The sequence below is a fragment of the Mauremys reevesii genome, linkage group 12 (genome assembly GCF_016161935.1).
Source record: "Mauremys reevesii isolate NIE-2019 linkage group 12, ASM1616193v1, whole genome shotgun sequence".
NCBI lineage: Eukaryota > Metazoa > Chordata > Testudines > Geoemydidae > Mauremys > Mauremys reevesii.
This window is the reverse complement of record NC_052634.1, coordinates 39,131,250-39,156,447: the sequence shown is the minus strand read 5'-3', so window position 1 is coordinate 39,156,447 and position 25,198 is coordinate 39,131,250. Positions and strand designations below refer to the sequence as shown.

Sequence of the window (25,198 nt, the reverse complement as noted above, 5' to 3'; positions counted from 1 at the left end):
AGGGAAGCTGATTGTCAGGGCTCAGGGCAGCTCCCTGCCAGGCTGAGCCGGTGTCTGTGCTAAGCTCGGCATCAATCAGGTGATTCTGGGCAGTTCGGGGTCCCTGGGCTCCCACAGGAGGGTGAAGCAGGTCACCCCTGGAGCATGTTAAAGCTGCAGGGTGACAGTGGGGTTGCTGCCCCTGTGAACAGCTGCTGTAGCACCGCCTGGGCAGGACAGGGAGAGCCAGTTATACCCCCCCCCAGCCTGTATCGGGGGATGGGAGCACTCACACTCTGGGGACCCACCCACCAGAGATCTACTGGGGGGAGAGTGGCACCCACACACCCAGGATCTTGTAGGGGGGGACAAGGGCATCCACACTCCGGGATCCTCTGCAGAGGGACAGACACCCCCACACCCAGGATTCTGTATGGGGGGCAGAGGTACCCGGACACCTGGGCTGGGGGATGGGGGGCACCGAAACATCCAGGATCTTACCTGGGAGGACAGCGGCGCCTGCAGCTCGAGATGAGATGGGGGCGGGGGAAGCAGGAGCATTTCCCAGTTCCAGGCTGTCCCCATCTGGCCAAGGCACAGAGCTCACAAGCAGAGTTTAAAGCTCCAGCTGCCAGGTTGTGAAACAAGCTGGGCTCTGTGGCTGGTGCCTGTGATTCCCAGTGCCTGGGGAGGCTGAGGCTGGCGAATCGCTTGAGCTCAGAAGTTCTGGGCTGCAGCGGGCTGTGCCGATCGGGTGTCCACACTAAGCTCAGCATCAACATGGTGATCCCAGGGAAGCTTAGGGTCCCCAGGTTGCCTAAGGAGGGGTGAACTGGCCCAGGTCAGAAATGGAGCAGGTCAAAACTCCCATGCTGATCAGTAGTGGGATCACACCTGTGAATAGCCCCTGCAGTGTAGCCTGGGCAAGACAGTGAGACACGGTCTCTTTTTATACAGACACCCCCCGCAGAGCCTGGAGGGGGGATGGGAGCACCCACATGATGGGGATTCTGACTTGGGGGGAGGGACACACCCAAGCAACACAGATCTTGAAAAGGGGAACAGAGACACCCACAGATCCCGGATGGGGGCAGGCAGGGGAAACCACACACGGGAGCTAGTTCATGGGGTGGGGGACAGAGACACCCACCAGAGCTCTTGGATGGGAGCACCCACATGATGGGGATCTTGAACTGGGAGGAGGGAAGCACCATGTACCAGAGGTTCTGAAGGGGGAACAGGGACACCCACACACCAGGTGTCTTGCAGCAAGAGCTGCGGTCTTCATTTACACAGAGCAGTGATGGGGGATTAACCACGTCCCTTGCGGAGCTTGTTCCACTAGATGATTAGCCTCATTGCCAGGGCGGCTTCAGGAAGTGCGGGGCCCAATTTGAACAGTTTCGATGGGGCCCCGGCAGGGATGACTAAAACAAAAAAACACTTAAAAAAAAACCCTTTCATTTCTTCCATGTATTATTTACTTTCCGTGACTATATAAATAATAACAAAATTATCTATTACATACATTGCATCATATATTAATTAGCTGATTTGCACTTTCATATCAGGAAAATAATTTGTTTTGATAGTTGTACAACTGATTTTCTTCACTAATGTTTATTTTATTAAAATTTATAAAACATTTCCTTATTAATATAAAATTGCCCCCTTCTCCCCCCCCCAGCGCCGCCCGGCCCCATGGAAACAAACCCTCCTTCTCCAGCTCCGCCCCATCGAAACAAGGTTCGGTGCGGGCAGGAAGAAACTGCACATGGGGTGACCAGATCACAGCAGTAAAATAGGACCTGCCCCCTCCCTGCTGGGCCCCACCATCACACCCCTCTTCACCCCCTAGCCCCCCGCTGGCTTGCTGCGTCCCTCCTAGTCAGTCCCCACCCACCACTCGCCTCCTTTCACCTTCTCCCTCGCCTGCCAGAAACCCCCATGCCCGCCCATAGGCGACAGGTTTGTATAATTTTTGGTGGGGCCCAAAATGGTGGTGCCCCCCCGCTCCCGCCCTGTAAGCTGATATAAAATGAAGCTACAACGCGTCAGTGCCACAAGATTACAAGGGTCAATTAAAAGTGGAAAGTCAGAAGCGGCACTTGCCTACTTCAATATACGGTATTATATTTTGTTGCACCTGTTGTGACAAAGTGGGAATGTTCTTAATGTTTTCTCTGAATACTGTGTGGGTGCCTCAGTTTCCCCTGCAAGATGCCAACTGAAGGTGTTGGGGACAAAGAGATCAGGTGGCCTCCTTGTCCGGAAGAGACACAGAGGCCAGAGGAGGGAGTGTCAGTTTGGAGCTGGCTGGGGAAATGGGGAGAGACCCAGAACTTGGTTCTGGGCTCCCCACCCCACAAGATGGGCCTGACTGAGGGGTCCTGTTTTCTGTACCAACAAGCTCTGTTTAAACTGTGTTCCTGTCATCTAATAAACCTTCTGTTTTACTGTCTGGCTGAGAGTCACGTCTGACTGTGGAGTTGGGGGTGCAGGGACCTCTGGTTGCCCCAGGACCTGCCTGGGCAGACTCGCTGCGTAAGGTGCACAGTGTGGAAGGGCTGAATGCTTCGAGGTCAGACCCAGGAAGGTGTAAGCTTCCTGCACTGGAGACAGTCTGCTCCGATAGAGAAAGCTCCCCCAGAGTCCTGACTGGCTTTGTATGGAGTTGTTCCAAAGCATCCCAGCATCCCCTTCCACACCGTGCGCTTCCCGGAAGTCTGCACAGGCACTGACACTCCCTCCTCTGGCCTTTGTCTCTTTTCCAGGCATTAGGAGGCCACCCGATCTCTCTGTTCTCCAACACCTTCAGTTGGCACCTTGCAGGAGAGCGGCCCAGGCCATCAGTATCCAGGAGACAGGGTTTCAGCCATTCTCTGTGCAGACGGCATCACACTAGCACTCTAGGGCTCTACAACAATCACACCCCCTTATCCCACCATCTAGATCCTTGAGAAATGCACAGGGGAAACTGAGGCACCCACACTGTATTCAGAGAAAACATTAAGAACAGCCCCACTTTGTAACACCTGTATACAACCAGTTATACACTTTAAAGGGGTGTAAAATAGTCAAGTATTGTGCTAAACAAAATGATACTCCAAACTGACCACCAAATTTAAGTTGCATGTTTTTCCCCTCAGGTGTGGGCTCTGGGGTTGGGCTGGGGATGAGGGGTTCACAGTGCAGGAGGGTGCTCAGGGCTGGGGGTGCAGGGACTGGGGTGGGGCAGGGCTGGGGATAAGGAACTTGGGATGCAGACAGGCTGCCCCAGGGCTAGGGCCAGAGAGGACCCCCCTCCCTGTTACCGGCAGCCGCAAGCTCCAGAGGAGGGACCCATCATCCCCACCTCCCGCAGCACACTCACTCTGCGCCACAGTCACTGCACATGCTCCTAGGGACTCTCTCAGGTCCAGAAAGCCCACTCGCCTTCCCTGTGGTGGGTACCGGGTGTCACGGAGTCCCTGGGCGATGCTCTGGAACTGCTCCCCACCAAGCCAGGCAGGACTTTGGGGAGCCTCCTCTCCCTCGGAGCAGACTTTTTCTGGGCAAGAAGCTCACACGGCTTCACCTTCCTGGGTCTCTCCTTGGAGCATTCAGCATCCTCTGCCCCTCTGTGCGCTTCCCACAGTGAGCCCGCCCAGGTGGGGTCCTGGGGAAGCCAGAGGGTCCTGCCCCACTTTGCAGTCAGACGTGACTCTCAGCCAGCCAGTAACACAGAGATTTATTCGATGACAGGAACAGGGTGTAAAACAGAGCTTGTAGGTACAGTGAACCGGACCCTAGGCCGGGTCCATTCTGGGGCAGTGAGCCAGACCCCCCTTGTCTGCACTTCACGCCTGGTCCCCAGCCAGCTCCAGACTCCCAAACCCCCTCCAGCCCCCACTCCTCTCTGCTCACCTGATCTCTTTGTCTCCAACACCTTCAGCTGGCACCTTTGCAGGGGAGGGGCTCAGGCCATCAGTTGCCTGGAGACAGGGTTTCGGCCATTCTCTGTGCAGACACCATCACACTGGCCCTCTAGGGCTTTACAACAATCACACCCCCTTATCCCACCATCTAGAGCCTTAAGAAATGCATTGGGGAAACTGAGGCACACAGACAGTATTCAGAGAAAACATTAAGCACATTCCCACTTCGTAACACCTGTATACGACCAGTTACATACTTTGAAGGGGTGTAAAATAGTCAAGTATCGTGCTAAACAAAATGATACTCCAAACTGACCACCAAATTTAAGTGGCATGTTTTTCCCCTCAGGTGAGGGTTCTGGGGTGGGGCTGGGGATGAGAGGTTCACAGTGCAGGAGGGTGCTCGGTGCTGGGAGTGCAGGCTTTGGGGTGGGGCAGGGCTGAGGATGAGGAACTTGGGGTGCAGACAGGCTGCCCCAGGGCTAGGGCCAGAGAGGACTCCCCATCACCACCACTGGCAGCAGCAAGCTCCAGGGGAGGGACCCCTCCTCTGCCCCTCTGCCCCCACAGCACACTCACTCTGCCCCACAGTCACTGCACATGCTCGTAGGGCCCCTCTCAGGTCCAGAAAGCTCACTCACCTCCTCTATGATGGGTACTGGATGGGGGGGGTTGCCATCACAGGTGGCCTTCCATGTTGCTGCCCCTCACCATAACTTCACTGTGGATGGGGGATGGGGCTGCCCCTTCCCCAGCATGGGGCAGGGGCAGGGGCAGGGGCAGGGGTGGGGGCGGAATCATAGGGTCAAACACTCACAGAAGCCCCAGCAGCTGCTAAGGTGAGTGATGTCCGTCTCCAGGCCGGAAGTCCCCTTCGTGTCTCCTCCAGGTAGCGGGAGAGGAGGGCTGCCAAAAACGGCAGGGTCCCCTCCCTCCTGAGGTGCTACAGCAGCTAGCACTGCTCTTATGCTGTAGCCCTTAGGCGCGGCAGCAGCAGCAGCAGAGAGAGACGCGCTGCGCACTCTTTACGTTCAGGCAGGGAAGCTCCGGGGTGGAGGGGGGGAAGATGCCATTTCTGGGGGATTGTTCCCAAGCTGCAATACTTTGTGTTCAAACATCTACCAGCTTCCTTGGTGAAAAATAACACCAGGTTTCTTTGCAATATACAAGAAAGAAGGAGTTCTTCTTCGAGTGATTGCTCATATGCATTCCAGTTAGGTGTGCGCACGCCGTGTGCACGTTCGTCGGAAGATTTTTACCCAAGCAACACTCGGTGGGTCGGATGGGTGCCCCCTGGAGTGGCGCCGCTATAGCGCCAGATATATACCACTGCTGACCCACCCGCCCCTCAGTTCCTTCTTACTGCCCGTGTCGGTCGTTGGAACAGTGGAGCGCGGCTTAGCTGACCTCCACTTCCCTAGCTACTCGTAGTTTCTCTCGTTAATTCTTGTATATATAGTTCAGATTTATATAGTTGTAGTTAACTTTATTCGTTTGTAGTATAGTTAGTGTATATAGTTCATACTATATATATGAATGGGTCACAACCTTAGCCCAACCGAAGGCACTGAAACAAACTCAAATGATGCTTCAGCTTCCTCCCTCAGCATCACAAGACCAACACAAAGAAAACTCCCGAGGAACGGGGCTCTGAGCATTGCCAGGTTGTGAGTTCCGTGCCCTCAGGAAGCAGCCAAAATGCTCGAACCCCCACCCGCTTCTCTTGGACCGCTGGCAACATGGTGTTTGCACAGGAGCCGCAAGCCCGTCTTTCCTGTCTTTGTCTATCCCGGCCCCCAAATGCTTTCATCGGATGCTGGAGGGACCTAAGGACCTGCAGGTTCCCGCACCCACCTCCTAAAGCAAACAGTCCTTCCCTTCTCTGACATTCCTGGAGCCGCACATCCTTGGAAGAGTTTTACCCCAGGGGGTTCTGATTCCCTGCGAAAAGATGTGTCTGGCGGCCGGCGGGGAACTGTCTTCTCTGCCCCCTCTTTGGGCGCTGAGAAGCTTTTTCTGAGAAACAGCACCTCCTCCTGGTGGGAGAATCCTAAATTCCACCCTCCCACCCAGGTTTCTCTGAGCAGCTGCTAGATGATTTTCCCACTTCTCTGGTCTAGACACCAGCATCTAACTAGCCTTGGAACGGGCCCTGTTTGCTAGCTGGAGAGCGAAGGAACCAGGAAAGAAGGCAAATGTCAGGAAACGAATCTCAGCACGCAAAGAAACTTCCTTCGCTCTTCTTTTGCACCGTCTGTGCCTTTGCTACCCCTTGAGGCCTAGCCTGACTAGCTCAGTCGGTAGAGCATGAGACTCTTAATCTCAGGGTCGTGGGTTCAAGCCCCACGTCGGGCTTTTCATCTTGCACTCTTCGACATCACTCTCTCCCTTAGAGTCTCAGAGCATAACGGAATCCACTCTTTGTCCTCTCAACCAGCTGAGGCGGTCTCGGACCTTTAGTACATCATGAAGACAAGACACATTGACAATTCCATGGTCCTAAGAGAGTTGAGTCTCTTCTAGCCCAGGCAAGAGAGGGAAAAAATAACCTTTCAGAAGCTGATTGCCCCCCTCCCCCTGAGCAGCCATCTAGAGCTTCTCTACTTATTTCTATATCTTCGCCAGCGCTCAGTAGTTGAGATAACTGCTTCTTTCTCAAATCCTCCACCAGCCCTCTTCATTGGGATGGAGATTGCTTAAGGCTGACGATTCCACCACATCTTATTCATCCCTCATACATTTCTGTAAGCCCATGGAGAGTAAAACAAGATAGCAACAAAACTGTTTTTTTTTAAAAAAAGACATGGCCTCAATGTATAACAATACTGGAAATTGTCTTAATATGTTTTCTGTTTCTTTTTCATATCAGTGCTAAAAATAGGAAGGGAACCGTAAGGAAACGAAGAGCTCAGAGCTTGTGTTAACCTCCTTTGAAGACGAACGAATGGCCTCAGTTGGACAGAAAGTAGGCCTAGAAAGTTATGCCCAACCCCAACTGTCATCTCCTGGTGGTCTAGTGGTTAGGATTTGGCGCTTTCACTGCCACGGCCCGGGTTCGATTCCCGGTCAGGGAGTTATCCTCTTCAACAAAAGTCTACCTTGCCTTCCTCGCTTGGAGTTCAACCAGAAGAATGCAACTTCCTGGCCTCCTTCAGAATGCTCGGAAACTCTTTAGAGGCCATGGGGAAAGCAAAGCTTCCAACTACTCCAATATGGCTATCTGCCCCTTAAAGCCCAGCCTCTGCACCCTTTTACACAAATACACTTACTTGTGCAAACAATTTAGTTTTTCCTTCTTACCGAGCCTAACCTAAATTAGAACAACATTGCACTTTGACCCAAGATCTTTTTCTTTTCTTTTCACTTTTCTTGGTGAAACCAAACCAAACCAAACAATCATTTTGGGTCCACCAAAATATTTCACTAAATATAATATTCATCCAAAACCTTTCACCCAGCGCTATATACAAGTCTTTGGAAGTAACACCGGAGAAAGATCATTAAGCTTTTCCATTCCTAAGATCTAGCCGCTGAAGGCTTCTGAGCATGGGCTATGGGCCTTTCACCTCTAGGCCAGTGGTTACCCTCTTGCTCAGGTGACTACTGATGAAAGGCAACGTGGTTTAGTGGCAGATCCATTTCAGCCTCCCCCTTCCAATGTCTACAGGAGGGTGTTTGTTTCGCATTGCATCTAAGAATCAAATCAATTCTCTTGAAACCTCAACCTGGAATCAAGGTGATTGTAGGTCAAGGAAGGAAGGTTTTGTTCATCCTGTTCTAGTAAATGCTCAAAGTTGCGATGCTTCTTGGAGCTTCCAGACACATTGGCCAGAATTTTCAGAAGGTCTCACACCCACCGCTAGGGCCAGATTTGCAGAAGAACTAGGCTCCCAGTTAGGCACTAAAATCTTTAGCGAGATTGTCAAAAAGGCTCAACCTATTTTTCCAAAAGATGAGTTATTTTGGAAAAAAGCTTGTAAAGATTGTGGGTGCTGGTTACTTGTCTATGTGGCCCACACTGCTGGAGTTGGAGGTTCACCATTGTTTTCTCAGAATGCGGTGTCCGTAGTCTGCCTCAGTTCTGGTGTCCATCCTTTATTCTCCTAATAAATTAGCAGGGAGACTAAAACAACATCGGACTCACAGGGCTCCCGGAAACCTGCCGATTTGGCTCACGGTGAAGGTGTATACAAATCATCTGTGCTGTAGAAGGGCTCTGGGAGTTGAAAGAGTTGTGAATTTAACCCTCTAGGTTTCGGGCCTAATCTGAAACTGTTTCAAAACCAATTCCTTAAATAGACCATAGTTTGAAGCATCAGCAATAGGCATCTTACTGAATATATCCAGAGCTTTCCCAGCCAATTTGGCAACCAAAGTTGTCATCTTCCCTTTCCCGAATAAGCACTTTGTCTGTCCTCCGGGCAACACGCTTAAAAATCACTACCAGTGTCTCAAAGCAATCAGCTGTGCACATATCCTGCTCGACTACGCCACTGTGATGGGTTCGGTCACAGAGATCCCCTTGGGACTGAAATTACTTCGAGCCCGTTTTCCCTGCCAGCTTGGGACTCCAGAACCCTGCCTTGTTGAGCCAGACACCCTAGCCTGCTGCAACACAGACCCAGGCTCTGGGCCACACCCCAAAGCTGCAGACTTTAACTCAAAACAGCTCAGCACCTGTCTCCAGCACCCAGCTCCCAGTGGGATCCAAAACCCCAAATAAATCCCTTGTACTCTATAAAGCTTATACAGGGTAAATTCCTAAATTCTTCACCCTCTAGATCACTGATAGAGAGAGATGCACAGCTGTTTGCTCCCTCAGGGATTAATCACTTCCTCTGGGTTTATTAATAAACAAAAGTCATTTTTATTAAGGTTAAAAAGTAGGAGTGAAGTGATTTCAAGTAATAACAGACAGAACAAAGGAAGTCACCAAGCAAACTAAAACAAAACATGCAAGCCTAAGCCTAATACATTAAGAAACTGATTCCAGGGAATAGCTCACCCTCAGAGGTGTTCCAATCAGCTTCTTTCACAGACTAGACTCCTGCCTAGTCTGGGCCCAATCCTTTCCCCTGCTTCGGTCTTTGTTACTTCCAGCAGACATCTTAGGTTTTCTCATGACTGGCAGGGGTTTTCTCATGACTGGCAGCTCCTTTGTCCTGCTTCACCCCCTTTTATAGCTTTGGCATAAGGCGGGAATCTTTTGTCTCTCTGGGTCCTCACCCTTCCTTCTAAACGGAAAAATACCAGATTTAAGATGGATTCCACTATCGTGGTCTCTGTAAGACCCCCTAGTTTCCATTCTTCCTGGGTTGGCCCACACGTACACAGGAAGGTTTGCAGGTCAATAAACCATTTACAACCAATTGTCAATGGGAGCCGTCAAGGTTTTAAACCGCCATTAGTGGCCCACGCTTTGCACAATTACAATAGGACCTCAGAGTTAGACTTCATATTTCCAGCTTCAGAGACAAGAATGAGACATGCATACAAATAGGAGGCATATATTCAGTAGGTTAGAACCTTTGTTATGATACCTTACAAGAGACCTTTTGCATCAAGCATATTCCACTTACATCATACTCACACTTATAAGCATCTTTTCATAAAACGTATGGAGTGCAACGTCACCGGGTGCCCTACCTACCCTGCTTTCGCTGCTTCCTGATGGCACAGAATTGACAACAAAAGAGCCAGGCTAGGAGGCTTCTAAAACCGAGAGAGCTGTTCTATCGCGTCCACATCCTCTCAGGAGGTGTCAAAGCCCCTCTCTCCGTTTCCATCCCCCAAATCCTATCAGCTCAATGAGTTTTGTCCTGGAAGAGCCTCGAGGGAGGCAGAAGAAGCGGAGAGGATTGCGTTGGGGGTAAATAAAACAGAGACGAGTTGTTCCTCTTGGGATTTTGGTGTGTTTCCCTGGTGATCCTGACGGAGGAACGGGAAGCATAATTCCATTTTTTTCAATGCCTCGGATTGGGTTCAGCTGGTGAACTCTCTGCTTTTGTTCTCACAGGGGAATGGAGACTGGACCGGTTTCCCAATTTGGACAGAAAGTGGCTTGCCAAAGCCGAGGAGAGCCTGCTTCCTGCCTGCACCGAGTTGACAAACTGGGGAAGCCAAAGCTGAGAGACCCGTAGACGAAGTCAGAGTGCTATCCGCTCACATGGAGGGGGAGCACAAGCCCTGCCTGGGTTTCTCTGCCCAAATTATAATCAGTTGAGTGATTTTCCTGGACGAGCCTCTAGGTAGGCAGAAGAAGAAGTGAAGAGGGTTGCGATGGGGTAAATGAAAGCTGAGGACTCTTCCTCTTGAGATGTCTTTGCCTTGCTCTTGTGATTCTGATGGATGAACCTAAAGCGTCATTTGAGCGTGTTTCAGTGCTTTTCCTCGGGCTCAGGTTGTGATGCTGAGCACAGGGGTTCCTTCACTCGCTCTGCTTGGACCCTCTGTAATGGGGAACGGACCAGCTTTCGAAAGAGCCTAGTGGAGCTGAACGAAAACAGCAGTAAACATCCAGGTTCACCCTAGATTAATCTTTTGTCCCCAATTTTCTTGGGGAAACAAAACAAAAACAAGGTTTTCTTAAGAACTCAACACCCATTCAGGCTCCAAACTCTTTTGCAAGATTTCCACAAGGGCTCAACACCCTGAGTGCTGAGCTAGTTTGGGAAAAAAAACCCAAACAAGGCTGGTACCGATTGTGAGTGCTGGCTGCTTGACTCTGTGGCCCACCGTGCGGGAGTTTGAGGTTCTCATTAAGCTAAGTGTCTCTATTCTGCCTCTGTCCTAGTGTCCATCTAATAAGTGAGGGGGGAGATTAGAACACCTCAGAAGGCACAGGGTTGTAGGAAACCTGAAACTTTAGATGAGGGTGATGGTGTCTAAAAACCAGATGTGATGTAGGTGTTGAAAGCGAGATGGCCCTCTTCTGCTTCCGAAAGGCTTTGGCCACAGCAACAGCCCTGGGAAAAGCCCTGGCCCTCCTCACCTGCCCATGCCCAGCATGACGCCTTTCCGGGCCTACACAGCTCCTCACACAAGACCCGCCTGGGACCTTGCCCTCCCCTACCAGCTCAGCAGCACCTTTTTTCCTCTCAAAACCTCCTCTTGCCACCCTCCCCCTTCCACACTTCACACTCACCTCATCACAAACTCACCCACGGCCCCTTTGGCTTCTCAAGCGCCTCTGGAGGGACGCAGCTTCCCAGGCACTCAGATCCTTCCCTTCAACGCGCACTGGATGGACATTCGAAACACAGCCCTTTCCAGGAGGGAATGCGCTGCTTTTGGACCCTGGCGCCCAGCAAGAAGTCCTGGGACTCTTTTTCTGACCGATGGACCCCACTGACTTGCCTTTACCAAGCAGAAACTAAGGACCGGCTGATGGCTCTCTTTGCAAACGGACGCCATCAGACTGAGCCACGAGGCGTGCTGCAGGATAGCCCCTCCCCACCAAAAAGCAATGTCGTGACCCAGATTCGAACCGAGGCTGCTGCGGCCAGAGCGCAGAGTACTAACCACTATACGATCATGGCCAGGCGCTGGGGGCGTAGGCAGCAACCCAGTAGAAAATGCTCAGCTCTGTGCTCTCGGGGCAGCCACCTACCTCGCCAGCATCACAGGTATTTCTCAAGTCTCCCCATTACAGTCACAGGTAAAATGCTGAGCAAAGGAAAAAAAACAGGAAGCCAATCCCATGCCTGTCCCTTTTTCTGTCTTCCTCCACCCCTGGACCAAGTCCCTCCCCGTTTGTCTGGGCCATTGTCCTCATGCCCCTGGCCAGCCTATTTCCCTTTGCATTTTTCCGTGGAGAGGAATGTTTATGAGTTTGTACCCAATTTTTTAAGGCTTTGCTTTGGCAAGGCTGTTGCCTGCTGTGAGAAAAACAGAAGGGGGCTACCTGAACTGGTGTCACTGGCTGAAGCTTATCTATAGTATATGAAAAAAGCTCAGAGCTCTGAAAATGGTTTATTTACTTTAAGATTCTCATGTTAGTGAGATTGTTTCCTAGCTAGCAGGGGACTGTTTTGTGATGTGCATTCTACTGGCTCTTTGGTTTTGTATGTTTTTGGGAGGAACGGTGGAGGAGAGTATCACGGTTGAAGAGCAGCAAAGAAATGTATTGTTGTTTGTGTTAACGTTTGGTTTTTCCTAAAAGTGTATGGTTTGGAGTCATTTGTAACTCTTCGGTTAGTTATTGGTAACGGCTTCTTATTGGGCCCCTGAGTTGAAAAGCTGCTCTTGCAGATTTTAGTTTGTCATTGTTGGAAGGTCAGTTCAAGAGCTGCTTTCTTAGTCTAGTCCGTGAGGGCTCTTCCGCCGCCCTCCTTAATATACCTTCCAGAAGGTGATTGCATGGTTTCCCTCGTCTTCCCACAGAAGAGAAATTGTCCATCCCTTTCCTGTGGGGAAAACACCAGTGTTTTAACTTAGGAAACGGTCAACGTTTTGCCCAGATGAGTGCTAGTTCATAGGCGCAGAAGAAGAGGAAGGCTGTGGCCCTTTGAGTCAGATTCCTAGCGTTTCAGGCCAGAAGGAACCAGCCGATCACCTCAGAGGGACTAAGGGGCACCAATGCCCCAAATGGCAAGGAATTGCTTTGATGCAATTGACTGTCTGTTTGAGCTAGTTCTGTGGGAAGGAGCAGAAAAGAGCCTCCGGGCTGTGGAATAGCGCCTGCATAGGCTTTCTTTACCCTGTTTTGCTGTAAGAGTTAACAGTGAGAGATTGGTAGTCCAGGTCAGTGGGTGGCTTTATGGAAATTAGGAGTATAGAGGGGAAACCAGGGAGAGGAAGGCATCTGCAAGACTTGTCTGTCTTTGAACAGAATTGTGTGTTAAGGGTTCTTGCTTCGAAGTCTTCCACTGGAGGCATTTTGGGGAAGTGATTCTCAGGTAGAGTTCCCAAGTTGTGGTGGTTGTTGCGGTTCTGGGAGCTCGTCCTGGTGAGGTCGAAATGGGTGGGCGCAGGGGTGTGCGTGCATAGCAGAATGTGAGTATTGTTTTTGGGCTCCTTGGAGCTCAGATCAAAGTGTTGTGTCTGTTCTTATCAGTTTAATCTCTGATACATCCTTGATGTGAGGACTGTATATTAACTTGATTTTTGAAGCAGGGGGTTTAGAACAGAAGCTTGCTTTGTCTGCCCTATGCATTGATCTGGTATTGCAGTGCTTCCAGGATCGGTGTATCTCCTTTAGAGGAGAACCTTCTGGTTAGAAAAGCAGAAAAGAGTTGAACTGTGATACTTTCTTTAAAGCAAATGTTTTTTGAAGTAGCAGAAAAATCTGGGTGTTTTTCTTTCTTTACAGTTTCTTGGAAGTGTTTTGTGAGTCTATAGATGTGAGAGGTTCTTCTTTTTCTTGCTAGAGAGTTATTTAAGAAGCTGGACTCCTTCTTTCTGCTGTGAGTCTTTTCAACAGTATGAGGGACAAATGCTTTCCAGATTCTGGGTCTGTTGGGGAGATGGGATTTTTTTGTTTGTTTTTTTTTGTATTTTTCGGGGGTGGGGTGGGGCGGTTGGTAATATTTGAGGTCACGTGTATATCCACAACTGCATGAGTTACACAGACTTCTCCCCACCCGGCCTACGTTCTATGTATCTTGGTTCGTAAGATCAAGACAAGGCACTAGGTGTCGTGCTGCACCCAGCACACAGGGGCCCCAATCCTGATTTCCCAAGCCTACTGTAATCTAAATGCTACATAATCACCCTTAGCTTCTCACTGTTGCCTTCCTCGCTATTGGAAAATCCCCCAACTCATGACAGTGGCTTACAAATCAGGAGGATTCTTTTTAAAAAAATTGTAATGTGGGTTCTCTTTCTTTCCCTTCTGGTTTTCTGACCCAGGCAAGCTAGAAACTTACCTTTCTAGTGTGGCCAGAGCCCCAGAGAGCAGCAGCCCCCGGCGCCTGGGGCTGGCAGGCAGCGGGGCTCCTCACTTTAATTTCACCCACCAAGTATCAAGTGTGAACTCCTCAGGCACTAGAACAGCCTTAACATGGAGTCACAGACAGACCCCTTGGGCACCCTGACTCTATCTTGCTACCCAGGGGTAGTAGAAGCTGCTGTAACACGCAAGCTCTGTATGTCCTTTAGGGCTAACCCTAGCCAAACAGCCAGGATCCCTTGCTGCTGCTTAGAAGGTGTGCCGTCTCCCTGAAGTCCAAGCAGCATCATGGGGAGGGGGGAACAACAGTTTCTTCCTGACAGGGATTTTTATTCCATTCCCCCAGAGCTCAAGCTGATGGGGGCAAGTGTTTGTGCAGGGCTCTGCCTCCTTGTAGGTGTGTGAGGAGGAGCAATCAGCCAAGTCTTTTGTCCACGGATGATCCACAGTGGCTTGCCTGATGTCTCAGTCAGGGCCTTCTCTTGTTGGAAAGGAGATGACGCCTCTTCTGATAAACTACCATTTCACACTTGGTAATACTTCTCTCCTGACTGGTGGCGTGGCGGCGGCAAGGGGGTTTACAGCTTTAGTGCCAACGCTTATATATCACCTTACAACATGGGCTACGGCTATTATAGGTGAGAATAATGCATGCAGCAACTCACGAGCTTGTCATAAACTCTAAACACGTTTTTTATAAAGTTAATGCCTGTTTTAACAACACTAACAAACAGGTGAGCAAGACTAGTTTCCAGCCATGCGTTTGTCACTTTTCAGTAAGGCCTAGGGGCCTTGGCATGAGCTGGCACCTGGTCTGCCAGTGTCAGAAGAGGATCTGCCCTCTCTTATCCCCGGGTGTCTGTACTGGGAGCAGTACTGTTCAACTTAGTCATAAATGATCTGGGGAAAGGGCTAAACAGTGAGGTGGCAAAATTTGCAGATGATACAAAATTGCTCAAGATAGTTAAGTCCCAGGCAGACTGCCAAGAGCCACAAAGAGATCTCACAAAACTGGGTGACGGGACAACTGAATGGCAGATGAACGTCGTTGCTCATAAGTGCAAAGTAATGCACATTGGCAAACATAATCCCAACTATCCCTATAAAACGATGGTGTCTAAATTAGCTGTTACCACTCGAGAAAGAGATCTGGGAGTCGTTGTGGATGGTTCCCTGAAAACATCCACTCAATGTGCAGCGGAGTGTTGGGAATCATTAAGAAAGGAACAGCTAATAAGACAGAAACTATCATATCGCCTCAATAGCAATCCATGGTACGCCCACATCTTGAATACTGCCTGCTGATGCGGTCGTCCCAATCTCAAAAAAGATATATGGGAATGGGAAAGATTCAGAAACGGACAACAAAGATGATGAGGGGATATGGACCAGCTTCCGTCTAAGAAGAGATTCATAAGATTGGGACTTTTCATCTTGGAAAAGAGATGACTAAAGGGGGATACGAGGGAGGTCTATAAAACCATGACTGGCATGGAGAAAGTAAATAAGGAAGAGTTATTTACTCCTTCTCATAACACACGAACTAGGGGGTCACCAAATGAAATTAATAGGCAGCAGCTTTAAAACAAACAAAAGGAAGTCTGTCTTCACGCCCCACACAGTCAACCTGTGGAACTCTTTGCCAGAGGATGTCGTGAAGGCCAAGACTATAACAGGGTTCAAAAAAGCACTAGATAAATTCATGGAGGATAGGTCCATCTATGGCGCTTCGCCAGCGGTGTCCCTAGCTAGGTATCCCTGTTTGCCAGAAGCTGGGCATGGGCGACAGGGGATGGAGCACTTGATGATTCCCTGTTCTGTTCATTCCCTCTGGGGCACCTGGCATTGGCCGCTGTCGGCAGACAGGATACTGGGCTAGGTCTTTAACTTGGACGGGTAGCTGGGAAGACGGTCAATCAGACAGAACCCGTTCGACAAACCTTTTCATTTCCTTGTTATTGCCTGACTCCTTTAATTCTTTTCCTTTTCCTTATTTCCCAGCAGACTGACTAGCCACCAGATTTGGGTGCTAGCAGAGGGACCTGACGAGCTCCTTCTTTTGGGCAGCGTTGAACATGCCAGGGCACAGTCAGCTTCTGGATGCTCATCTGAATGTAATGCCTAGCTCTCACCTTTATTTCTGTTTCTTAGCTCTTTGGGCCATCCATCTTTGGTCTGACCTGTAGGATCCCTGCATTAGGAGAGATGGCTAATTAATGAGCCCATAAACCTTGGAAATCAAATGAAACCTGAAGTCCGTAGAAGACCTCGAAAGGCCCTTGGGGGTGGAGTGCGAGCTGAGGAAGAGTTCCCTGCACAGCTTACCTCTCCATTCTCGTTTTCCTGTCCTGAGCGCAAAAGCCAGGAAGCAGCTCCGGGTAGGGAGGGGATACCATATGTGTGCAGTGGTTAGACAGGAAACAGCAAGGAACTGGACTCGTATGGAGTGAAACTGTAAGCATCTTCTGTATGCCTGATGACTGCAGGTTTGAGAGAGTTATGTGGGAAGTGGAGGCTTTCGGTGGGCTTTCAGAGGAAATGTAATGGAAAGGCAGCCGAAAGTGGAATCCCAGGTTTTTAAACAATCCTCCACTAACACGCCAAACAGCTCAGGTCTAGTTACTCATTGAAAATTAGAATAAAGTTACAGCAAGATTTCATCATAAATGAAGTCAAACCCTAAAGATTTCAGAACACAACTGCTATAAGGAGCCACGAGGGAAGCAATACAAAGTCAACCTTGCCTCAGAGAAAGGCAGTTAAACAATTTCTCTTCTTTAAAGCAGCATAATCTCCCCAAACGGAAGGGCACTGTTCCCGGAGAAGGGTCCTGGAGAGGGTTTTCCTCGTTGGTGTCGGCCATCCACCTCCCCGAAAGGCGGGAGCTAGGTCGACGGAAGAATTCTTCCGACCAAGGCGCGGACTGATGTAGCCGCGCCGATTTACGTTCCCCGTGCAGCCCAGGCCCGAGGGTCGGTGCGTGCTGAACAGTTAAGTCAAAACAGCTCCGTCCGTCAGAGGTGTGCAAAAGGGAAAACCCGCTGCTGGGCGACACGGCCACGCCGCCCTAACCCGCAGCGTAGCTAAAGGGCATTCGGGGAGGCGGTGGGTGGGCCTCAAGCGACGGAAAGCCCTCCTCCAGCATGGGGTTGTGACAGCCTAGTCTCCGTAGCACAGACAGGGGGGCCACCAAGAGACAGGAACAGACAGCGAAAGCCAAATCGGCCCCAGGGCAGGGGGCGAGGCTGCCTGTTGGATGAGGAGACCGGGTGGGACAGGCGTTTTGGACAGGCCGTCCTCCCGTCAAAAGAGGAAGAGCCCGAGAAGAAGGGCCAGGCAAGAAGCTACAAGCAGGGAAAGAAGCAGAGGAGGCAGGCAGGCAGCTCCCCTTAGAGCCAAGGAAGGCACCGGTCCAAGCCCCCCAAAAGCAGACTAGAGAGCAGATCAGCTGCAAAAGACTAGGGAAAGCCAAGAACACAGAGAAACCCAAGTAAAGTTTCAGAGCTGAGCTTTGCTTACAAGGAGGAACGTGTGACAAAGATACCTAGAAGTACAGGGCCTGTGGAAAAGAGCACTCCCAAAGACCCAGAATAACAGCTGTTTTCCTGAGAATCTGCTTTGCAGTGCACTAAGCCTAAACAGCCCACTGTCAGTTGTCTGTTGTTCAAACCAATCACCAGGGGAGAGCGCGAACGCAGTCCCCCACTACCACAAATTATGCAGTCGAGTTTCCCGCATTTGGGGAAATCGCAGGGGTCAGCACACCCGCAGTGCAATGGATGAACCTCACCCTGGGAAAACCACCTTCGTGATCATGGTATCGCCCCTGCCAGGTAAGTATGAGTTCCTGCTGCCCGGCCGCCGCCCGCCCTCGCTCGCCCCGCACTTATAACACACGGGGCGGACCGCCGCGCCCCCACCGCCGGCCTCACCCACACCGGCCCCCACTGCCGACAGCTGCCCCGACGTGGCCCCCGGAGACCGTCCCTTCCCCACGCCGAGCTCCCGGTGCCAAAGTCGGGCCCTGCCTGGCAGCCTGCGTCCGCTCCCACGATGCTCTGCTCGCACACAGATCTCCATACCTGCTCACGCGGCTCCGCCCCTCCGCTCGGGCCCCTCCCCCTGCCCGCCCGGGCCGCCGCTCTTGCGTGCTCAGCTCTTTGAGCTCAGATGGGGTGTAGTGCTCAGATCGAGTGCGACAGACCTTAACTTTGCCATGTGAGGGTCATTCTAGCCCCATTACCTGGCTTGCTTATTTATACCTACGACTGTCTTTAACTGTTGTATGCGTGATGTACCCTCACTGCTTGCTGACTGTATCTTGAACTCACCCACAGTATACCCCACATTGGGGACATTGCACACTGTATAAGTTATGTGCTGTCCAATACCAAAGTACTAGCATCCCCTATACTCTGTATGTCACCCTGATGACCAGTAACTGATGTTACAAACTCTCTGTATTATCTATTCTTAAACATTTTCTAATAAACATTTAAAACTAAAATTGCCCTATACTCTGTATGTCACCCCCGATGACCAATATCTGACATTTCAACTCTCTGTATGGTTCATTTTCAAATATTTTCTAATAAACTTTTAAATCTTGGCCTATCCAAGTGCTTGGCCGTGATCAAGTGTCTTGATGTTTTTGGTCTTTTGGCCTCGAGATGAAAACCTTGTCTGTGTCTTGGGAACCTTGAGGTAAAAAATTATCTAAGTTGTAGCGGGTCCCGTCCCGGGAAGCCAGGCCATCAGAGAGACGACGTGGCCCACCTGCTGCTGGGGAAAGAGTGCAGCTTGCATTTCGCTTCTCTCTCGCTCTCTCCCCACCGGAAGTTGGTCCAATACAAGAATGACCTCCCCTGCCTTGTCTCACGTCAGTTTCTCCTCAGGGCAGAAGGTCGGGTGTTGTCAGCCACTCTCCAGAAACTGGACGGCCACTCGATCCCTTTTGTTACCTGCCAAGTGAGGCTGAGTGCACTGGCAGGCAGCGCCGTTTGAAGAAGTGGAAGATTGGACAAATGACCAGGGAGGAGTATAAAAATATTGCTCAGGCACGCAGGAGTGAAATCAGGAAGGGCAACTCACGCTTGGAGTTGCAGCTAGCAAGAGATGTTAAGAGTAACAACAAGAAGGGTTTCTTCAGGGAGGTTAGCAACAAGAAGAAAGTCAAGGAAAGTGTGGGCCCCTTACAGAATGAGGGAGGCGACCTTGTGACAGAGGATGTGCAAAAAGCTAATGTACTCAATGCTTCCCCACCCTCCCCCTTCGTGATTTTATCTTCACGAACAAAATCAGCTCCCAGACTGCTGCTCTGGGCAGCACAGCATGGAGAGGAGGTGACCAGCCCTCTGTGGAGAAAGAAGTGCTTCGGGACTATTTAGAAAAGCTGGATGAGCACAAATCCATGGGGCCGGATGCGCTGCATCCGAGGGTGCTAAAGGAGTTGACGGGTGTGATTGCAGAGCCACTGGTCATTATCTTTGAAAATTCATGGCCATTGGGGGAGGTCCCAAATGACTGGGAAAAGGCTAATGTAGTGCCCATCTTTAAAAGAGGGAAGAAAGAAGGAGGATCCGGGAACTACAGGCCAGTCAGCCTCACCTCAGTCCCTGGAAAAATCATGGAGCAGGTCCTCAAGGAATCAATTCTGAAGCACTTAGAGGAGAGGCAAGTGATCAGGAGCGGTCAGCATGGATTCAGCAAGGGCAAGTTACGCCTGACTAACCTAATTGCCTTCTGTGAGGAGAGAACTGGGTCTGTGGATGAGGGAAAAGCAATGGATGTGTTCTTCCTTGACTTTAGCAAAGTTTTTGATACGGTCTCCCACAGTATTCTTGTCGGCAAGTTCAAGAAGTTTGGGCTGGATGAATGGACTATAAGGTGGACTATAAGCTGGCTAGGTCCTCGGGCTCAACGGGTAGTGATCAATGGCTCCACGTCTAATTGGCAGCCGGTCTCAAGCGGCGTGCCCCAAGGCTCGGTCCTGGGGCCGGTTGTGTACAATATCTTCGTTAAGGATCTGGAGGATGGCGTGGACTGCACTCTCAGCAAGTTTGCAGATGACGCTAAACTGGGAGGAGCGGTTGATACGCTGGAGGGTACGGATAGGCTACAGAGGGACCTAGACAAATTGGAGGATTGGGCTGAAAGAAACCTGATGAGGTTCAACAAGGACAAGTGCCCAGTCCTGCACTTAGGACGGAAGAATCCCGTGCACTGCTCCAGACTAGGGACCGAATGGCTAGGCAGCAGTTCTGCAGAAAAGGACCTAGAGGTTACAGTGGAAGAGAAGCTGGATATGAGTCGACAGCGTGCCCTTGTTGCCAAGAAGGCTAACGGCATTTTGGACTGTATACATAGGGGCATTGCCAGCAGATCGAGGGATGTGGTCGTTCCCTTCTCTTCGACGTTGGTGAGGCCTCATCTGGAGTACCGTGTCCAGTTTTGGGCCCCACACTGCAAGAAGGATGTGGAAAAACTGAAAAGAGTCCAGCATAGGGCAACAAAAGTGATTAGGGGGCTGGAAGACATGATTTATGAGGAGAGGCTGAGGGAACTGGGATTGTTTAGTCTGCAGAAGAGAAGAACGAGGGGGGAGTTGATCGCTGCTTTCAACTACCTGAAAGGGGGTTCCAAAGAGGATGGATCTAGACTGTTCTCACTGGCACCAGATGACAGAACGAGGAGCAATGGTCCCAAGTTGCGGTGGGGAAGGTTTAGGTTGGATCTTAGGAAAACCCTTTTTCACTAGGAGGGTGGTGAAGCACTGGAATGGGTTCCCTAGGGAGGTGGTGGAATCTCCTTCCTGAGAGGTTTTTAAGGTCAGCCTTGACAAAGCCCTGGCTGGGATGATTTAGTTGGGGATTGGGTTGGACTAGATGACCTCCTGAGGTCCCTTCCAACCCTGATATTCCATGATTTGAAGCTGTTCCCCTGTATCAAGGTGAGCTGCAGCTCAGCGAACCCCAAGGATCTGAGCGAGGCGAGCTACTTTGCAGCAGAGGCAGACCAAGCGGCAGGTACAACGCGGGGTCGCACCCCGGCTGGCAGATAGAATCTCATCTGCGAGATCCCGGCTCCTGTTACTTTGCAAAGTGTGTGCGTTTGCTCCGGGTTTTAGCTGTGGGCCCACTGCCCTCTGGCTTCTCGTCCGGGCTTCGTCCTCCATGCGCCTGGGCATCAGCGGGACTGTCTCAGGAGAGCAGCTGCCCCATCCCAATCTCCGCCCAGCCGGGAAAGGAGCAGAGGCAGCCCGGAGGAAAGACTCCTTTGAGCGCCGGAGACGGCCGGAGCATCTTATTTGCATAGCCACAGTGCATTGCGTGCAGCGAAGCGAGTCCCTGGTCGAGGGGCTGGTTTTGCTCCCTGTGTCCCCGGTTTCGATGATCCAACTCGGGCTGCCAATCGGTTCAATTCCATTTCCTCTGAAAGCTAGCGGTGTAGCGGGCTGGGAAGTAGTCACCCTGACTTTTGGGAGCGTAGGCGGTTGCCCCGGCAGCGCCTCTGCCACGAGTTCTACGTACTCTGCTTTCTCTTCAGTTCGTATAAATCTTTCGCCTTTTACTAAAGATTTCCGTGGAGAGGAATGTTGATGAGTTTGTAGCCAATTTTTTAAGGCTTTGCTTTGGCAAGGCTGTTGGCTGCTGTGAGAAAAACAGAAGAGTGCTCCCTGAGCTGGTGTCACTGGCTGAAGCTTTTCTATAGTATGAAAAAAGTATAGTAGGGGGCACCTGGCATTGGCTGCTGTTAGCAGACAGGATACTGGGCTAGGTCTTTAACTTGGACGGGTAGCTGGGAAGACAGTCAATCAGACAGAACCCGTTCAACAAACCTTTTCATTTCCTTGTTATTGCCTGACTGCTTTAATTCTTTTCCTTTTCCTTATTTCCCAGCAGACCGACTAGCCACCAGATTTGGGTGCTAGCAGAGGGACCTGACGAGCTCCTTCTTTTCGGCAGCGTTGAACATGCCAGGGCACAGTCAGATTCTGGATGCTCATCTGAATGTAATGCCTAGCTCTCACCTTTATTTCTGTTTCTTAGCTCTTTTGGGCCATCCATCTTTGGTCTGACCCGTAGGATCCCTGCATTAGGAGAGATGGCTAATTAATGAGCCCATAAACCTTGGAAATCAAATGAAACCTGAAGTCCATAGAAGACCTCGAAAGGCCCTTGGGGGTGGAGTGCGAGCTGAGGAAGAGTTCCCTGCACAGCTTACCTCTCCATTCTCGTTTTCCTGTCCTGAGCGGAAAAGCCAGGAAGCAGCTCCGGGTAGGGCGGGGATACCATATGTGTGCAGTGGTTAGACAGGAAACAGCAAGGAACTGGACTCGTATGGAGTGAAACTGTAAGCATCTTCTGTATGCCTGATGACTGCAGGTTTGAGAGAGTTATGTGGGAAGTGGAGGCTTTCGGTGGGCTTTCAGAGGAAATGTAATGGAAAGGCAGCCGAAAGTGGAATCCCAGGTTTTTAAACAATCCTCCACTAACACGCCAAACAGCTCAGGTCTAGTTACTCATTGAAAATTAGAATAAAGTTACAGCAAGATTTCATCATAAATGAAGTCAAACCCTAAAGATTTCAGAACACAACTGCTATAAGGAGCCACGAGGGAAGCAATACAAAGTCAACCTTGCCTCAGAGAAAGGCAGTTAAACAATTTCTCTTCTTTAAAGCAGCATAATCTCCCCAAACGGAAGGGCACTGTTCCCGGAGAAGGGTCCTGGAGAGGGTTTTCCTCGTTGGTGCCGGCCATCCACCTCCCGAAGGCGGAGCTAGGTCGACGGAAGAATTCTTGCGACCAAGGCGCGGACTGATGTAGCCGCCGATTTACGTTCCCGTGCAGCCCAGGCCCGAGGGTCGGTGCGTGCTGAACAGTTAAGTCAAAACAGCTCCGTCCGTCAGAGGTGTGCAAAGGGAAAACCCGCTGCTGGGCGACACGGCCACGCCCTAACCCGCAGCGTAGCTAAAGGGCATTCGGGGAGGCGGTGGGTGGGCCTCAAGCGACGGAAAGCCCTCCTCCAGCATGGGGTTGTGACAGCCTAGTCTCCGTAGCACAGACAGGGGGGCCACCAAGAGACAGGAACAGACAGCGAAAGCCAAATCGGCCCCAGGGCAGGGGGCGAGGCTGCCTGTTGGATGAGGAGACCGGGTGGGACAGGCGTTTTGGACAGGCCGTCCTCCCGTCAAAAGAGGAAGAGCCCGAGAAGAAGGGCCGGGCAAGAAGCTACAAGCAGGGAAAGAAGCAGAGCAGGCAGGCAGGCAGCTCCCCTTAGAGCCAAGGAAGGCACCGGTCCAAGCCCCCCAAAAGCAGACTAGAGAGCAGATCAGCTGCAAAAGACCAGGGAAAGCCAAGAACACAGAGAGCCTTATAAGGCCCGAGTAATGTTTCAGAGCTGAGCTTTGCTTACGAGGAGGAATGACAAAGGTGCCCAAAAGTACAGGGTCTGTGGAAAGAGAGCACTCCCAAAGGTACAGAAAAAAAACCCTGCTTTCTTTAGGCTGTGGCTACACTTAGCACTTCAAAGCACTAAGTGTAGTCAAAGCAGCAGCGCTGGGGGAAAGCTCTCCCAGCACTGTCCGTACTCCACCTCCCTGTGGGGAATAACGTACAGCACCAGGAGCCGTTCCCAGCGCTGGTGCTTTGACCACAGTGGTGCTTTGCAAATTTGTAAGTGTAGCCAAGCCCTTAGAGTCTGCTTTACAGTGTACTAAGCCTAAGAACCCACTTTTGGTTTTCTGTTGTCCCAACCAATCACCAGGGGAGAGTGCAAATGCAGCCCCCCACTATCACAAATTATGCAGTCGAGTTTCCTCCTTTTGGGGAAATCACAGGGGTCAGCACACCCACAGTGCAATGGATGAGCCTCATTCTGGGAAAACCACCTTCGTGATCATGGTATCTCCCCTGCCAGGTAAGTAAGAGTTCCTGCTGCCCGGCCGCCGCCCGCCCTCGCTCGCCCCGCACTTATAACACACGGGGCGGACCGACCGCCGGCCTCGCCTACACCGGCCCCCACTGCCGACAGCTGCCCCGACGCATCCCCCGGAGCCCCTCCCTTCTCCACGCCGAGCTCCCGGTGCCAAAGTCGGGCCCTGCCTGGCAGCCTGCGTCCGCTCCCACGATGCTCTGCTCGCACACAGATCTGCATACCCGCTCACGCGGCTCCGCCCCTCCGCTCGGGCCCCTCCCCCTGCCCGCCCGGGCCGCCGCTCTTGCCTGCCCTGTAGTGGTAGCCGGGTCCCGTCCCGGGAAGCCAGGCCAGCAGAGAGACGGCGTGGCCCACCTGCTGCTGGGGAAAGAGCGCAGCTTGCGTGTCGCTTCTCTCTCGCTCTCTCCCCCCACCGGCAGTTGGTCCAATACAAGACTGACCTCCCCTGCCCTCGCAAAAAACCCACCTTTCCAAACAGTCCTTTCCCAGCCCCCTAATTCTGCTTTCACACCCTGGGACCATCTCCTCTCTTTGTCTCTCCCCCCCCCAGGTGAAGCAGAGATGGAGGCAACTTCAGCCACTGGAGACAACCCCAGCGAGCGCTGCAGCCCGCCCCAGGTGCGGGGGGTGTTTGCAGACACAGGAAGGGAGCAGCTGGGAGCGGTGGGTGCTGGGAAGAAGGAGGCAGGAGAACAAAGCCCAGAGATGGGACATGGGGCAGCTCCTGGGGGCGGGGCTCTGGCACAGCCCGGGGGCGGGGCAGCTCCTGGGGGCGGGGCTCTGGCACAGCCTGGGGGCGGGGCACCTCCTGGGGGCGGGGCTCTGGCACATTGTGATGCGGGAACCCGGGCTCAGCAGCTGGTCTCTGGTGGCCACGTGCTGCCGGCAGCGCTGGAGCCGCCCGGGCCGGAGCGGAGCCGCTGTTCTCAGCTGCAGCCGGGATCTGCCCCCGGCCCCGCGGGGATCCAGGTGGGGACAGAGCCTGGGGCCCGGGGGTTCCCCGTTGTGTGGCTGGCGGGGGCGGAGGGAGAAGCCGGAGCTGCAGGCGGGGGAAGGGCAGTGGGGCAGGTGTGGGGTTGAACGGTCTCTGTGCAGCCGGGAAAGTCCAGGGGGAGAGTGTGTGTGAGTCGGGGGGGTGGGGGGGTGGAGATACCTGCATCCTTCTCCTGTTTGTGCCACTTCCCTCCCCAGTACTGGTAACAAGTCTCTCTGGTTCTCCCCCTTTTCTCTCCACTCACCACACAGGACTGTCAAACCCAAGGAGATTCCCTCGTTTTTCCTAAAATTATTGACTCTCTAGTCTCTTCTTTTCCCCAATTTTCTCCATAATTCTCAAATGTCAATTTAAATTCTCCTCATATTTGGGGGGGGCTTCCCCCCACCCCCCATTTCATCTGCAGCAATTCGTCCTTGTTTGGGTGGGAAATTGTTGCCCTGAGTCATTCCCCAAAAGGGATGGGGGTTCCTGGGTGCTG

The 25,198-nt window shown here is 51.8% G+C and overlaps 6 non-coding genes across 6 annotated transcripts; 4 read left to right on the top strand and 2 right to left on the bottom strand.

The window, feature by feature from the left end:
• The first annotated feature begins 6,178 nt into the window (after positions 1–6,178).
• TRNAK-CUU lies at positions 6,179–6,251 on the top strand. Its single transcript has one exon. It is a non-coding gene; the product is annotated as a tRNA-Lys (tRNA).
• A 646-nt stretch (positions 6,252–6,897) lies between these two features.
• On the top strand, positions 6,898–6,970 carry TRNAE-UUC. The gene has a single exon. It is a non-coding gene; the product is annotated as a tRNA-Glu (tRNA).
• Positions 6,971–12,896: 5,926 nt separating this feature from the next.
• On the top strand, positions 12,897–13,091 carry LOC120376396. The gene has a single exon (XR_005587276.1). It is a non-coding gene; the product is annotated as a U2 spliceosomal RNA (small nuclear RNA).
• A 4,371-nt stretch (positions 13,092–17,462) lies between these two features.
• LOC120376154 lies at positions 17,463–17,626 on the bottom strand. Its single transcript, XR_005587062.1, has one exon. It is a non-coding gene; the product is annotated as a U1 spliceosomal RNA (small nuclear RNA).
• Positions 17,627–21,310: 3,684 nt separating this feature from the next.
• Positions 21,311–21,426, top strand: LOC120375991. Its single transcript, XR_005586918.1, has one exon. It is a non-coding gene; the product is annotated as a U5 spliceosomal RNA (small nuclear RNA).
• Positions 21,427–23,551: 2,125 nt separating this feature from the next.
• Positions 23,552–23,713, bottom strand: LOC120376278. Its single transcript, XR_005587178.1, has one exon. It is a non-coding gene; the product is annotated as a U1 spliceosomal RNA (small nuclear RNA).
• Positions 23,714–25,198: the final 1,485 nt, after the last annotated feature.